The sequence below is a fragment of the Thamnophis sirtalis genome, unplaced genomic scaffold (assembly GCF_051295495.1).
Source record: "Thamnophis sirtalis isolate CommonGarterSnake01/CBP01778 unplaced genomic scaffold, rThaSir2_p1.2 scaffold_3, whole genome shotgun sequence".
Classification (NCBI taxonomy): Eukaryota; Metazoa; Chordata; class Lepidosauria; order Squamata; family Natricidae; genus Thamnophis; species Thamnophis sirtalis.
The window spans coordinates 138,827,876-138,840,685 of record NW_028261383.1 but is presented as its reverse complement, the minus strand read 5'-3'; positions in this window follow the sequence as shown (position 1 = coordinate 138,840,685).

Below are 12,810 nucleotides of genomic sequence, written 5' to 3'. Positions count from 1 at the left end.
TGCTCAAAAATCACAAATTGAGCTTTAAAAAGAGCACGTCATGTTTTTATAATATTATAATGAAATTTATACAGTGATGTGCAATAGTTAAACAAATGCAGGCAGTTTTACAGCTATTTTATGAACAGTAATTCAGACTTTGTTGTAGCTTAACTGCTTTTGCTAGTAGTTAATTTCCATAACAATATGAATTGCATTCATCCATTAACTTTAAAAAAAATCATATTTTTATTTGATGGAGTGCTATTTAAATAAGAAGATAAGGTTGTAGGGGTGTAGCATTTTTAAGGAGACTGACTTCTCTCTGAATATTTTCGGAGATCAGTTTTTGATCAAGAAGAGGACAGCTGCATCAGCAATGGCATAGGGTCAGATTGTGTACTGCAGGCTTGTTTTGCCTGCTCTACTTACAGCAGATTGAGCAATCTGTTCTCCACCAAGTATGGTCAGATGGCAACTCCCATTGTTGGCTAGGCTCTCTAGAAATGATGATTGTGGGCTCCGACTACATCTATAGGGCAGTGTGTCATAGGATCACAATCTATAGATCTTCACTGTATATATATTAACCTGGAATGAGTCTGTTTGCATTGATTTGCAATTTATAAAGCAACAAAACATGTCTGAAGCTGGGACTGAATGCTCTTCAAGGGCTCATGACTTCCACCCAGTATCTTCTTTAGTTTTTATTTATTTATTTATTGTTTTTTTTCCCTACTACACTATCTAAATTTATCTTCAGCTTTGTTTCTATAACAACTCTCTAGTTTTGTTTTCTATCTTCTGAAGAACCTATGTGTTCTTTTTTAGGATGGAGGCAGGTACAAGTACAACTGGATGTTATTTTAGAAAAGATACGATCAAGACTGCTTGGGTCTTAAGCTTTCAGACAATCATGAAGGCAACCCAACAAGTTTAATGAGCCTGTCTGCATTTCCTCTTAGATGCCATTTTTAGGACTCTAATCCTGCAGAATTGATACCTTTGCTACTTTGTTCTGTCTCTTTTCCGCTCTCAGATCTGAGGATTTCAGAAATGTGTATATATTTTTAAACCTTTCAAATGGAAGAAGCGCTACTTTCAGTCATACTTTAACACAGTTCTTTTGGCTAACATGGTTTCTTCGCTTTTCCAAAACTAAACATCCTTATTTAAGTATAAGCTCTCTGGAAAATATTGATGTTTACTTATAAAAAAACATCAGCTGGGTCAGGCTGCCCATTTAGAATAATCTGTTTAAGGTTTTGGTACTAAGTACAGAGCTTTCCAAAAGCATTTTGATAATGAATGATCCATTTTAAACAGAAAAAGTTGCACAAACTGTTTGATAAAGTCAATGTTTAAAGTCCCTATGTCCGGGAATCTATTTGGTTTGACCTACTTAGGCCAACATTAGGTTACATATTGGCAATTCTTTTAGGTACCAAAAATGTTTTAATACATACTCAAAGTGGTTTTAAAAATTACTTGAATTATTTTAGTAGAATACAGTTAATTAAAGTGCTTTTTTGTTACTAGCAATTGATAATCCCAGAAGTGCTTTTTCAAGAGGCAACTGGACTTTCTTGGTTTTTTTTCTTTGAAAACATTTTGCTTCTTATCCAAGAAGCTTCACAGACATTTAGCTGTTGGTAAATTACTCTATCTAAGATTTTAGACAGGTGTCGGTTAATTCAACAGAAACATAAGAGGAAGTTTTAAAATTAAGTTCCTTTTTCCCATTGTGGTTACATGAATGAAATATTATTGTATATCTTGTATCAGTACAGTACATACTTTACTGTACAGCCTGGTGTACCATATAAAGGCTTAAATGATGAAAAATAAAACTGTTTAGCCAAGAACATGATGGGACAACATGACTTACTAAACAGAGAAAAATTCTTGTTACTTTTAATGGAGTTTCAAAGAATCTGAAAAACCAACAGAAATAGAATTTTATTGTGTTTATTTTGTACAGTGACAGTAAAGGCTATACTAAATGGGGCATGTCTTTGTGGTTTGGAATGCTGTTGTTTTCCATAGGCTATACAGTATTGTTCTGACCCAGCTCCCCCAAAATGAACAAACCCTCTGAAGTTAACCCAAAGATTCCTTTATTAGGAGTGCCAGCAGTCCCGGCAAAAAGTTTATCTCTCACTGCAGGCTTACAAGTCCGGCCAGCTGGAAGATGAATAGTTGTCTGCCACATCAATTCATTTCCATCCCCTGCCTTTTATCCCCAGAGCTGGGGTAGGACTTTGCAAGCAGCGGTGGCTGTTACTTCCCAAGGACCGGCACACGGATTTCCACTGCTCTCCTCTCCTCTGCCGTCTGCGCATCCACGCATCAGGCACTGGACCCAGCTGTTCCTCCTCTTCCTCATCAACTACCTCTAGATCTGAGAGATGTTGACTCTCCATCGGAGGGCTGGCAGATGGCCCAGTTTCTGCCTCTGCCCCCACCTCTCTCTGCCAGCTCCATTCCTTCTTCTCCCTCGGAGCCCTCAGGTTGCCTTGATGCTGACCCTGACACCCACGCTGCCACCTCTTCTGATTCGGCTGCTGAAGGGGCTGGCAGCCAATAGGCCACAACAAGTATTGAGAATGAGTCCAGTAATTTAATTTCTAAAAAACTAGAAACATCTTGATAATGCTGAAAGTTGATGTAACCCTTCCCTTGATATAGTTGACAAGCAGCGTAAGGAACTATATAACAAGGTGCTATCTAGGACTTACTTATTTATTCCTTCTTATAAAACTGTCCTGCAGGCAAAAAGTAGCAGATAACATTATAGTTTCTAGCGTAGACTCCCGCCAATTGACTTATTTTGGACGAACAAGGTTTCATTTTATGATGCAGAAGATTAAAATAGTGCTACCAGCCAATGACTAATGTGTTATTTAGCTATAATGGATTTTTAGCTATAATGTTTACTGGACTGATTCCTAATATTCCATATTTACATTTTAACTTTCTTTCTGATTACTGTTAAGAGAGATTTCATGCAGATGAGTACCAAGTAAATGGAAGATGAATGACTTGCTAGGTCCTGACTTCATTTGTGCTTCCTGGTTTTGATGCTAAAAGTACAGGTAATCCTCAACGTACGACCACAATTGAACCACAAATTCCTCTTGTTAAGCAATATTAAGTGAGTTTTGCCCCATTGCTTGCCATAGTTGTTTAAATGAATCACTGCAGTTGCTAAGTTAGTAACACTGTTGTTAAGTGAATCTGGTTCCCCCATTGATTTTGCTTGTCAGAAGTTTGCAAAAAGGGGATTACAGGACCCTGGGACACTTCAATCGTCATAAATATGAGTCAGTTGCCAACCTTCTGAATTTCGATCACTTGACTTCGGGAATGTTTCAATAGTTGTAAGTGTGAAAAATGGACATAAGTGGATTTTTTCAGTGCCCTTGCAACTTTGAACAGTCGCTAAATGCAGTTTTAAGTTGAGGACTACCTCTTAGTAACAGCAATAATACTTAGACTTATATACCTCTTTACAGTGCTTTACAATCCTCTCTAAGAAGTTTACAGAGTCAGCATATTACCCCCAGAATTTGGACCCTCATTTTACCCACCTCAGAAGCACGGAAGGCCGAGTCAACCTTGAGCCTGCTGAGATTTGATCTGTCAAATTGCAGGCACCCGGAGGTCAGCAGAAGTAACCTGCAGTGCTGCATTCTAACCACTGTGCCACCACGGCTCTAAAATGAATAATTCTATTTACAGCGCTGTTGTCTTCTTTCAGAAGCTGTAAATATATGAGCTCCAAGCTAAAGAATTGGAACAAACCAGGTATGCTTTATTTCCTAGGTGAATCTGATAGACACGGAGCAAGGGGCCCACACTAAAGCATTATTGTTGTCTTAATGGTTTGCTCCATTTGTTTGAATTTCCATTGTAGTGATTACATTGCAACTTGTCCCTTTGATGTCATAAGCTTGTCCTCCAGAACTGCCAGAGAATCTGGCCTCCTTCCAGTTGAATTTCCTAATGAACAACTGGTTACAAGTTGCCTAAGAGTCCTTTATTCATCATGTTATGTTTTAAAAGGTTTTTTTTAAAGGGAGATTAGCTTGTAGGCTTTAGTGGGATATAATATAATAGCTGGGAGGATATGATGGAAGCCTAGTAAAATGAATCAAAATCAGCACAGCCCAACCATGGGATTTAAGGTATTTATTGTCTCACTGTAAGCAAAGGAGGGATCCTTTTTGAAATGTTTTCCATTCAAATATTGAAGTTAACACTGGATTAAATTGTCATTCTCTCTGATATCCTTGTATCCCTAGTTCCTGTATGGAACTGTTATTCAGTCATTTCTTTGCATAGCACCAATTTTTTTTTTAAAAAAAAACATGCATTCATGATTCATAAAACCTTGATATGAAGGATTACTATTTGAATTAATTGTACAAAACTTTAAATCAAATATTAATTTTAAGTGTTTTTATTTAAAAAGTCTTGCTCATAATCTAGGTCAAGGGTATCAAACTCAAATTCATTGAGGGCCGCATCAGGGTTGTGTTTGAATTCGGGTAAGCATGAGAGTGTGCCCGGGGGGGGGGCATGGCCAGCTTGACATCATTTGTGTTGGGGGGTGCTTCTGGTAGCCTGAGCACTCTGCCAGTGACAATGGGCTCTTAAGATCCATTTTCAGCTGGGACGACCTCCTGCGACTCTCTGCCAGTGAAAACGGAGTTCACGAGGGCCGCTCACAGCCCCCCCAGCTCCTTTTTTTCTCGCAGGGGCACTGCAGGTTGACTCTTCACTGTTCCCAGGGCAGCCAAATCTAAATGAGTCAAATCTAAGCACCCCGCGGGCAGGATCAGTCCCGCGGGCCTTGAGTTTGACACCCCTCTTCTAGGTGGATTAGTTATAAACAAAGAAAATTACTTGAATTGTTTTAGTAGAATACAGTTAATTAAAGTACTTTTTTTGTTACTAGCTATTGGTAATACCAAAGGTGCTTTTTCAAGAGGCAACTGGACTTTCTGGGTTTTTTTTTCCTTTGAAGACATTTCATTTCTCATCCAAGAAGCTTTATAGACATTTAGCTTTTGGTAAATTACTCTATCTAAGATGTTAGTATTAACTGACATAATTAAGCAAAGGAATTGAAAAAGCACTGAAAAAGGAGGAGAGCCTGTGGCTTAGTGGTGAATACAACTGCCTGATATGTAATACAGCCCAGGTTTGATTCCCAGTAAGAGTATGGCTAGCTGATGAGAGCTAAATAGCTTGAAATAGATCTATACTAGTCTCCCTTTATTTATTTATCAGCACAAATGCAACACAAATGTAACAAAGGCAACATAAAAAAAATGGCTTTCTGCCTGGATGGCTCCTAGGGTGAGGTAAAAGACAGAAAAGGGAAGCAGAATGCTCCCTCCCATATTTGGGCATACCAGGGGTTGTGACACAATACATACATACATACATACATACATACATACATACATACATACATACATACATACAAATGTACGTACATATGTGTGTGTGTGTGTGTGTTTGTATGTATGTGTATATATACACACACACACATTTTATATATATATATATATATATATATATATATATATATATATATATATATATATATATATATATATATATATATATATATATATATATATATATATATATATATATATGAATGATTTTTACAACCCCTGGTAAGCCCCAATTATGGGAGGAAGCTAACTGCTTCCATCAACTGTCAATCGGCTCGTCACAAGAGTCCATCTCACAGATCTATACTAGTCTCCCTTTATTTATTTATCAGCACAAATAAAAAAAAGCCACACATATATATATATATGTATGTATGTATATATATGTATGTGTATGCATGTGTGTGTGTGTGTGTGTGTGTGTATGTGTATGTGTATATAATTTTTAATGTTTTAATGCCTCATATTAAAAAAATACTTTTTTTATTTGCAACGAGAGATTTGTGCTGAAATATTATAACTGGTCATAGGATGTCCTGGCAGGTAAATCAGAAGGAATGAAGCAAATTACTTAGTCAATGGAAGAAAAGAGAGAATCAATATAAAGCTAAATGCTGTAGTTCAAACCTATTTTTTATTAGTCTACTGTTTTTAAATTCAGCCAAGGTGGGTTAAGAACCGGTAGAAAAGGATTAGAACATCCACTCCTGACTGACCACATTTTTTTTTAGCAATCTCAACTGATCCAGTCTAAATTCAGACACCAGCCTGGGAAAGCTGATTTAGAAAATTGCTATTTCTGTCTGCACCGATACTTGGCATCCCTTGTTCCTTTTTGTTAAAAGGTTTATGGTCAAATTAGCTGCTGAGGCAGGAGCCTGCTAAGTCTCCTATAATGCTTTGTCTTTCTCTACTTACCTTCATAATTAAAACTTGGGAAGAGATGCCCAGACATCAGTATTACACAAGCAAGCGGAAGGGGAAAAAAAACTGAAGGTAAGAAATAAAACACACGCTGTGCTTCTCCACTTCCAGCACGTATGAGAGAAGTGCCTAGATTTCATGATCAATAAAGTATTGAAAAATAAGCCCTCTGTGGCAGTCGATGCTTAATAATCACAAGAAAGACATGCAAGGGCAAAGTATTTTGTTTAATGTTTATAATCTCAGCGTGAAAGTACCACATTGGGATTCATCAGCCTTTTATCCTGTAAGATGGCTGGTCAATCACAACACAGCAACTAACCAAGTGTGCCGGCCCACAGAGATTCTGGTAACTTATTCTTCCTGCAGCTTACCCAGCGGCTGAACGAACAGGAAGGTTACAGACAGTTACCATGCATTGTCTTGCATGAAATCACAAGCACAATCACGGTTGTGTCATCATTTTACTTAGTAACTATTTTGCTTATCAACCATCTGGCATGGTTTTCAATTAATTGGTAGTGGTGAGTTTCATTCTGAGGTTGTAAGATGCCAGAACTTCTGTTATTCATCACATCCATTCCTGGCTTGCATTCAGGATAACAGCGCGCTTTTAATCCTCCTAAGTTTTGCAAGCATCAGCATTGATGATCAGTATAGTTTTCTGATACTGCTACAAAAACAAAAGTATTTAAATTAGCATATAATACGGGTAGTCCTCAACTTACAGTAGTTCATTTAGTGATCATTCAAAGTTACAGCAGCACTGAAAAAAGTGATGTATGACCGGTTTTTCATACTTGCAACCATTGCAGCACCCCCATGGCCATGTCAGAGGTGGTATTCAGCAGATTCAGACTGGTTCAGGCGAACCAGAAGCAGAAATGTTGAGTAGTTCGGAGAACTGGCAAATACTACCTAACTTCACAACTGCAGTGATTCATTTAACAACTGTGGCAGTAAAGGTCATAAAAGTGGGGCAAAAATCACTTAACTGTTTCACTTAGCAACAGAGATTTTGGGCTCAACTGTGGTCATAAATTGAGGACTATCTGTATTTCAAAGACATTAGATTCCTTGACACTTCTTAAACATCCCAATACTTTAGGATGAAGAGAAACCACAGAAGTCTGTTGCTAGAATCTATATCTAAAAAGCCTAAATTATATCTCTAGTACAGGGGGTCCGCAGCCTGCAGGCTGGATGTGTTATACGCTGGCCACTCCCACCCCCGATTTGGTGAAGGGGGGGGAAGGGAAATTGTGATATATCATTTGACAGCAACGTGATGCCGTGAGTTTGACACCCCTGCTCTAGCACTTCGATTCCACCCTTCCAATTTGGAAGAACTCTGGCGGAGTCTTGACTCTTTTCCATAAGATTTCAGAATGAGTTCCAATACTGAGCAAGCCTTGATTATACTTGTTCATGACCATTGGTAGGCATGAAATGGAAATATTGCATCGATCAAGAACCCTCCTTGTTGGCTGTTGATATCATTGACCTCAGTGCCATTGACCATGTTCTGGACCTGTTCAGGGGAATGGTACAGTATTAAGATGGTTCTCTTCTTTGGTCCATGGTTGATTCAGCTTGGTATTGGTTGATGGGAAGAAATCAATGGTTTCGCTTGACAGGGTTCCTTAGGGGTGTACTCTCTCGCCATCCTTTTAAGCTCCTATATGAAGCTGCTGCAGGAGATGACCAGTCTGAGCCCAAAGGCGGGGTTGTTTTTTTATTGTTGTTGTTTATTGTTTTATTTATTTATAGGCCGCCCTTTTCCCTGAGGGGACTCAGGGCGGCTTACAATCAAAAAAGGAAGGGGAGTGTAGGACAATACGAAAAAAGAAATGTGCACAAAGTAAATTAGACAATAAAACTCAACATTCACTCAGCATTCGGGAGGGGCGAAATAAGATTAACCCCAGGCCTGACGGGTTAGCCAGTTCTTGAGGGCTGTGCGGAAGGCCTGGACGGTGGTGAGGGTACGAATCTCCACGGGGAGATTGTTCCATAGTGTCGGAGCCGCAACAGAGAAGGCTCTCCTCCGAGTAGTCGCCAGTCGGCACTGACTGGCGGATGGAATACGGAGGAGGCCAACTCTATGCGATCTGATGGGACGCAGGGAGGTAATTGGCAGAAGGCGGTCTCTCAAATAGCCAGATCCACTACCATGGAGCGCTTTATAGGTGGTGAGTAGGACCTTGAAGTGCACCCGTAGACCAACAGGTAGCCAGTGCAGCTCACGGAGGATCGGTGTTATGTGGGCGAACCGTGGTGCGCCCACGATCACTCGCGCGGCCGCATTCTGGACTAGCTGTAGTCTTCGGATGCTCTTCAAGGGCAGCCCCATGTAGAGCACATTACAGTATTCCAGCCTAGAGATCACAAGGGCTCGAGTGACTGTTGTGAGGGCCTCCCGATTCAGGTAGGGCCGCAACTGGCGCACCAGGCGAACCTGGGCAAATGCCCCCCTGGTCACAGCTGAGAGATGGTGGTCAAAAGTTAGCTGTGAATCCAGGAGGACTCCCAAGTTGCGGGCCCTTTCTGAGGGGTTTAAATTTTGTCCCCCCAGCCTGAGTGATGGTATGGTGGTCAAATTTTTGGGAGGGAAACACAACAGCCACTCGGTCTTGTCTGGGTTGAGTATCAGCTTGTTTGCTCTCATCCAGTCTTTAACGGCTTCCAGTCCCCGGTTCATCACGTCCACCGCTTCATTGAGTTGGCACGGGGCGGACAGATACAACTGTGTATCGTCCGCATATTGGTGATATTTTATCCCGTGCCTTCGGATGATCTCGCCCAGCGGTTTCATGTAAATGTTAAATAGTAGGGGGGATAGGACCGACCCCTGCGGCACCCCATAAGTTAGGGGCCTCAGGGACGATCTCTGCCCCCCCACTAACACCGACTGCGACCTGTCCGAGAGATAGGAGGAGAACCACTGCAAGACAGTGCCGCCCACCCCTATCTCCCGCAGTCGTCGCAGAAGGATACCATGGTCGATGGTATCGAAAGCCGCTGAGAGGTCCAGGAGAACTAGGATGGAAGCATGGCCTCCATCCCTAGCTCTCCAGAGATCATCAGTCAATGCGACCAAAGCGGTTTCTGTGCTGTAACCGGGTCTGAAGCCAGACTGGAAGGGGTCAAGATAGTTAGCTTCCTCCAAGGTACGCTGAAGCTGGAGAGCCACCACCTTCTCAACAACCTTCCCTACAAAGGGGAGGTTGGAGACTGGACGATAGTTATTAAGAACAGCTGGATCCAGAGACGGCTTCTTCAGGAGGGGTCTTACCACCGCTGTCTTAAGCGCGGTGGGAAAGTACCCCTCCCGAAGAGAAGCGGTAACAACCGCCTGGATCCAGCCTCGTGTCACCTCACTGCTGTTGGCAACCAGCCAGGAGGGACACGGGTCCAGTATGCAGGTGGAGGTACTCACAGCTCGCATAGCCTTGTCCACATCCCCAGAGGCAACTTCCTGAAACTCAACCCAGAGATGGTTTGCCAAGTTTTCTCCTTGTGTCTCGGCTGGATCTACTGGGGTGGAGTCCAGGTCCGCTCGAAACCGGGCAACTTTGTCCGCCAAGAACTGGACATACTCCTCAGCCTTACCCTGTAAGGAGTCCCCCGTCTCCCTCCTATTTAGGAGGGAGCGGGTTATCCTAAACAGGGCGGCTGGGCGGGACTCGGCGGACGCTACCAAGGAGGCAATGTATGTTCTTTTTGTTGTTCTTAAGGTCCGAATATACTCCTTGGTGCATGCTGTCAAAAGTGCCCGTTTCGACTCGGACCTATCGGACCTCCACGAGTGCTCTAGGCGTCTCCTCCGGCGCTTTACCTCCCGGAGCTCCTCAGTAAACCAAGGAGGCCTCAGTAAACCAAGGAGGGGTTAATCAGGAGTGGGGAGGGAATGGAGATTTCCCAGTATCCTTCCCCCAGGGTTGGGGAGGGAATGGAGATTTTGCAGTATCCTTCCCCTGCCATGCCCACCAAGCCACACCCATAGAACTGGTAGTAAAAAAATTTGAATTTCACCACTGGGGAAAAGCCACCCTTGAGGTCCAGCAGAGGGAAAGGGGGAACTGTATCAAGGCTGCATTTTCTCTGTAGCGGACACTGGACAGAAGTTAATCTGGTTATCTGCAGGAGACAACCCCCCCCCCCCCAGCTGTCCATATTGTGGACACAGGAAAAATGCTAATTCCAGCCCTGAGTAGCTCCTCGGTGTGGAAGCAGAGGTGGGTTGCTGCTGGTTCGGCCTGGATCAGCCAAACTGGTAGCGGCAGTGGAAGGCTCCGCCGACTCACCTGGACGCTTCTGCGCAGAAGCATCACGCATCCATGCGAGCGTACAAACCGGTAGTAAAAAAAGTAGTAACAAACCTCCATGTGGAAGACACCACCATGTATGTTCTCTTCCAGCCCTGCTTTTCTTTTCTTCTTGACTCATCTTTTCTTTAATCCTCTGGCTTTAGTGCCCCAGCCATTGCCATTACTACTGAGTCATTTGGACATCTTTGCGCAATCTAATCCTTATTTTCCAGGAAGGCGTTTGCACAACACGTTGAGTGTGTGAAATGTTATGAAACAACATCTCCTCTCCAATGGAAGCTTGCTGCTCCGAGAGTAAAATGAACAGTTTCAATGTGAAATGCTTCAAGCATGCTTTCAATAGTAGCCCGTTTCCTTTTCAGAACAACAGCAGTGTGCTCAAGGGTGCAAAATTCACATTCAGAAAAAGTTTCGAAATGAAGCCCACCTTTATTCTGCATTCTGCAACTCCCAAATCCCTTCTTACCTGCCTTTGGATCTCTTTCCTGTTGTTTGCCCATCACTGATTAATGTTTAATCCCATGCTTCTTAGGGATGCTATTCCAAACAAATGAACAATTTCCTCTTGTCTTTCAAGGGTCAGTCTAAGAAGGACTCAGCAGTTGAAATGCCACAAGGCAAAGCAGCAGGAGATTTTACCACACAAGTAAATTACTTTAAAGATGACTGAAGAGTGGTAGGTATTGTAAAAAGAAAACTCATATACTATATGAATCACTCACAGTTATTGCATCAGAATCCGGTGCTCCCATTAGGGTTTTGTTGTTTTTAATTGAGTAATGAAAGGTCAAAGTGGTTGAAATGAGCTTTATTTGCTGAAGCCAGAGGGGGTATTTAGCTGGTTTAGAACGGTTCGGACAAACTGGTAGTGGCAACCTGCAGGTAGGCCCATCCATCCGCCCCAGCTCTATGCTGTCCTTTTTAGCCATTTCAAAGCTGTGCGCATGCGTGCAAGCCATGTGCGTGAGCAAAGCGCATGTAAGAAAAGCCACATGCTTGGAAGGTACGCATGCACACTCACGAAGCAAGCATGTGTGCACGGGGCGAACTGGTGGTAAACTTCTGAAATACCTACCTGAGTTTTTGAAAAGAATGCATACAAGGTACGGGTAGTCCTTGATTTATGAGCCTAACATTTCTGTTGCTACATGAAACATTTCTCATTTTATTATCTTTTCACAGTTGTTATGTGGATCACTACAGCTTTTAAGATAGTAACACGGTTGTTAAGTGAATCTGGCTTCCCCATTGACTTTGCTTGTCAGAAAATCACAAAATGTGACCACATGACCCCGGGACACTGCAACCGTCATAAATACATGCCAGTTGCCAAGTGCCCAAATTTTGATCACATGACTATGGAGATACTGCAGTGGTCATAACTGTCAAAAACGGTCATCAGTCACTTTTTTCAGCCCTGTGGTAATTTTGAACAGTCACTAAATGAACTGTTGTAAGTTGAGAACTACCTCTTTAGGTCCCACTCAGTAATACCACTTCCATTTTTTCCAGCCTTTTTACAATTTTTTGTTTGTTTGAGAATGTCATCACTATATACGTATAGGCATGCATAAAATGTTGACGTACTGTATAAGTTTTTAATTGTAAGATACGATTTTCAGATCGCATCACCATCTGATAATCTTTGTCTTACCTAAAAGAGCATTCAAGTGTTCAGTTGTTTCCTCTTTTCAATTCATTCATACTTTTTTGTGTAGGAATAAAAACTGCAGAGGATTTACAGGATGTCTTCGTGTCAGATCAGCTATTGGTTTGGGAATGAAGTATCATCAGAATTGATATTAATAAGTGTAACCATTGTTTTCTTTTCCTTTAATTGCCTGTTTCACAGTTCCCATCACTGCTCAAGAGAAATATATTTCTGTGTCTCTCTCAGGATAATATTACCATCTGATTAAGTGATATGTGGTTCTGGTTTTATGTTAATATAATTTGATTGGCTTTTATTATACTGCACTCTGCTTTTAAATTATCTTACCATATAATAAAAAGTTGGTATCAAATCTAGGATGGGAGGGAGAGAGGAAGCTTATGCCATCGTGAATGTGTTAGTTTACATAGTGCCACAAAGCTTTTTGTGGTGCTTG